Raw genomic sequence first — 4711 nt, 5'->3', positions numbered from 1 at the left:
TCAGAAAACATCGGTCCTCCATACGTGCCTAGGCATAGTTTGGTTTTTCTCCTTCTGTATATTTGCCTCTTTTGTGTCTCTGTGTTTGTCCCTCCTTCATTTCCCCATCATCTTTTCTAGTGGGTGGCGTGGTGTGAAGAACAGGTTGACGGCAGACAGACGGGTTCACAGGACCCCATTGTGAAGCTGTGTCACTCTAGACAAGATGCTTTCCCTTTCAAGCCCATTTCCTCATCTGCACAGGGATGGGACCCCAGACGGGTGTGTTGTTCGGATTAGAGACAAGGTATGGAAAGCACCTAGCGCAGTGCCTAGCACATAATAAGAGCTTATAAATGGTGGCTACTATTATTCTGTCTCTTGTCTTTTTACTTCTTAAATGTATGCTTCCTCTTGGTCCCCTAATTTCCCAAAAGTATAGAAGTGAAGTTATAGTGTTGTTTAAAAATCTGGTATATTTATTGCTTAAAGTACAGGCATAGATAGATAGCAGTTAAAATTGTTTCATCACAGGTATCAGAAACTCCTGGCTGAAAAAGTCAAGGGAATCTTCTGGTTCATCTGAGTAGTCTTACAGATACATGGTTTAGTTGAAGCATCATGGAGTGACTCCATGTCACCAAGATCCAGCTCTGTCTGCTCTGCCATTCCGAGGACCTGGCTCCGCAGGGAGTCCATGATAGCCTCAGTCTCTCTTTCTGTAATCAAATGCATGCTGTAGTTTCAAACTATATGTGAGTATGTGCTGTGGATAATTTCTACTTTGTACTCAAATGCAAAGTAATGCGTCAATCATATGCCTTGATTCATAGCACATTGTCATCATCAGTCAGCTCTAGAACTCATTCCCTCACTTCATTATCCATTAAGTTTCTCCTCTTCCTTAGTCCCCACTCTGCTCTGTCCCATAGTCTCCACCCTTACTTTTTTGATATGCGCCCCTTGTTTTGCAGGCAGTCTTCAAAGTAAGTAGTATTGTGTTTATGTATACAATTCTAAGTCATACCAATGGTACTGTGATAGCCATGTTTCCTGTTTTCTACTTAGATGCATCCATGTTGCTGTGCGTCCATTCGGGGTGTTGCTTCTTACTGCTGCACAGATTCCCTAGTGTGCACGCACCACTTTATACACACCTGTTCCCCTCATAGTGGATAACTAGGTTATGTTCAATTCCTTATTACCAAAAACAAGGTGATAGTTAGTCTTCCCTTCTGTCAGTTGGGTGCTGATCTTTGCTCATTGTGCAATTGCATTTTGGTGTCTTGTTGTGGATATTAATCTCTTACCAGTTTTAGATGTGTCAGTTACTTTTGTCTGTTACTTGTCTTTTAACTTTGTCTGTGACATACTTTATTGAACAGAAATCCTTACTTTTTGATTAATCTACTTTTTGTCTTATGTTTGTGTTTGGGACAGTTTACTTATGAAATATTTCCCTAGTCCTATACCACAAAGATAGCCTCCAGAATTTTCTCCTATGAGCGTTATAGTTTTGCCTTCACATTTTCATTTACAATCCATCTGGCATGTACCTTTGTATATTGTGTAATGTAGGGATCCAACTTTATTATTCTATGTTTAGTGAAGCAGTTTTCCCAATGCCACCTAACAGATCAATACTTCTCCCATTAATTTGTGGTACCATTTTTATCATATACCCAGTTGTCATATATGGAAAGATCTATTTTTGAGCTTTGTTCTGTTCCATTGCTTTTTTTATTTCCACACCAGTATCTTACTGTTTTCTATTACCATAGACTTTAACAATATGCCTTAATATCTAGTAAAGAGAGTCCCATCTTTGTTATTCTATGTTGGCCCAGCTAATTATGGATTTTTATTCTTCCATATAAATTTTAGAATAAACTGTCCACTTCCATTTAAAATCCAGTTGAAATATTGATTAGGATTGAATTTGCATTGAATTTACCTTCTTTGAGGCCTGTAGAGTGGTTTAAGGAGAATAATAGAATCTTTAAGTTACAGATTGTTTTGTGTGTCTTCCAATAAAGCTTTTAAAACTTCTCTATGAAGGTCTTGTTTATACATTAATTTCTAGGTATTTTATAGCTGTTGCTTCCGTGAATTGTATCTTATTCTTTGTTTTCTGATTTGTTGTCAGTACTAAGGAATGCTGTTGATCCTTTAAAGTTGATTATATGTCCAGCAATTTTGCTAAACTGTTATTCTAATAACTCATCTGATTATTTTATTAGCTTTTCAATGGAAGTGATCATATAATGTACAAATAACGATGGTTTTATCTCTTTCAATTTCACATTTTACATCTTGTCTTAGAGCATTAGACTGATCCTTTAATACTATGCTAAACAGTAATGGGGAAAGTGGCATCTGTGTTCCGTATTTTAATGGGAACATTAAAATCTTGTTCCTTATTGATCTAAGTCTTCTCCATTAAGTATGGTGTTATTCTAGATTTTTGGTATATAGTTTTTATGAACTTAAAGTTCTATTCCTAATTTTCTGGGAAGGTTGATTATATGCATGAGTTGAATTAGATCAAGTGCTTTTCCCATAATACCTACATATGATCAACACTGACAGAATTTTTTTTTCTTTTGAGACAGAGAGTTATGCTCTTGTTGCCCAGGCTGGAGTGCAGTGGCGCGATCTCAGCTCATTGCAACCTCCACCTCCCGGGTTCAAGCGATTCTCCTGCCTCAGCCTCCCAAGTAGCTGGGATGACAGGCGTGTGCCACCACGCCCAGCTAATTTTGTATTTTTAGTAGAGATGGGGTTTCACCATGTTGGTCAGGCTGGCCTTGAACTCCTGACCTCAGGTGATCCGCCTGCCTCAGCCTCCCAAAGTTCTGGGATTACAGGCGTGAGTCACCGCACCTGGCCCAGAAATTATTTTAGAAGTGTATTTGTGGCTGGATGCAGTGGCTCATGCCTGTAATCCCAGCACTTTGGGAGGCTAAGGCGGGTGGATCACAAGGTCAGGAGTTCGAGACTAGCCTGGCCAATATGGTGAAAGCCTGTCTCTACTAAAAATACAAAAATTGGCTGGGCGTGGTGGTGGGCGCCTGTAGTCCCAGTTACTGGGGAGTCTGAGGCAGGAGAATCACTTGAACCCAGGAGGCAGAGGTTGAAGTGAGCCAAGATCACGCCACTGCACTCCAGCCTGGACAACAGAGCGAGACTCTGTCTCAAAAAAATAAATAAAATAAAATAAAATAAAAAGTGTATTTGTGGAATTATTTATTTATTTATTTAGACATAGTCTCTGTCACCGGGGCTGGAGTGCTACGGTATGATCTCAACTCACTGCAACCTCTGTCTCCCGGGTTCAAGCTAGTGTCCTGCCTCAGCCTCCCAAGTAGCTGGAATTATAGGCATGTGCCATCGCACCCAGCTAATTTTTGTATTTTTAGTAGAGACAGGGTTTCACCATGTTGGCCAAGATGGTCTCAAACTCCTGACTTCAAGGGATCTGCCCATCTTGATCTCCCAAAGTGCTGGGATTACAGACGTGAGCCACCATGCCCGGCCAGTTTTTAATTGTTTGTAATCTCCTGTGTGTTTGTTTCTGTTTTCATGCTGTGCTTTGTTTAGATGCATCATCTTACTCTTAATCAGTCTTGCCATTCTTCCTTCTCAATAACTTTTCAAAGAACCATGAATGTCTTTGGATGCATATATGTTCATTATGGTTGTATCTTTTTGATATAATATTTTTTTTTTTTTTTTTTTTTTTTTTTTTTTTTTTTTTTTTTTTGAGACGGAGTCTCGCTCTGTCACCCAGGCTGGAGTGCTGTGGCCGGATCTCAGCTCACTGCAAGCTCCGCCTCCCGGGTTCCCGCCATTCTCCTGCCTCAGCCTCCCGAGTAGCCGGGACTACAGGCGCCCGCCACCTCGCCCGGCTAGTTTTTTTTTTTTTTTTTGTATTTTTTAGTAGAGACGGGGTTTCACCGTGTTAGCCAGGATGGTCTCGATCTCCTGACCCCGTGATCCGCCCGTCTCGGCCTCCCAAAGTGCTGGGATTACAGGCTTGAGCCACCGCGCCCGGCGATATAATATCTTTTGAAAAATATGGAACGCTTCACGAATTTGTGTATCATCTTTGTGCAGGGGCGGTGCTAATCTTTGTATCATTCCAGTTTTAGTATATGTGCTGCTGAAGCGAGCACTGATACAATGTTCTTTTACCAATATGATGTCCCTCATTTTTCTTTGTGACTTTTTCCCTGTCTGGTATTAAATTTAATATCCAGATATCTAGACCCCAAATAGTATCTCGTTGTATGAATATGTCACAGTTTACCCATTCATCAGTTGACAGACACTTGGACTGTTTCCACTTTTTAGCTATTATGAATAATGCTCCTATTAACACTTGTGCACAAGTTTTTATGTGGATATATGTTTTCAGTCCTCTTAGGTATAGACCTGGGAGTGGAATTGCTGGGTTTCATGGTAACTATGTTTCATTTGAGGAATTATCAAGCTCTTTTCCACAGTAACCAAACCATTTTACATTCCCACCAGCAATGTATAAGAGTTCCAGTTCTGGCCGGGCACAGTGGCTCAGGCCAGCCACGGTGGCTCACACCTGTAATCCCAGCACTTTGTGGGGCAGAGGCAGGCAGATCACCTGAGGTCAGGAGTTCGAGACCAGCTTGGCCAACATGGTGAAACCCCATCTCTACTAAAAACACAAAAATTAGCCAGGCGTGGTGGCAGGTGC

At 40.9% G+C, this 4711-nt stretch overlaps 1 non-coding gene across 1 annotated transcript; it reads right to left on the bottom strand.

The window, feature by feature from the left end:
* Positions 1 to 4050: 4050 nt before the first annotated feature.
* Positions 4051 to 4154, bottom strand: LOC126951746 (U6 spliceosomal RNA). Its single transcript, XR_007724615.1, has one exon. It is a non-coding gene; the product is annotated as a U6 spliceosomal RNA (small nuclear RNA).
* Positions 4155 to 4711: the final 557 nt, after the last annotated feature.

This window comes from Macaca thibetana, chromosome 3 (assembly GCF_024542745.1).
Source record: "Macaca thibetana thibetana isolate TM-01 chromosome 3, ASM2454274v1, whole genome shotgun sequence".
NCBI lineage: Eukaryota > Metazoa > Chordata > Mammalia > Primates > Cercopithecidae > Macaca > Macaca thibetana.
Note: the sequence above shows the minus strand (reverse complement) of the source record. Positions and strands in the feature narration are given on the sequence as shown.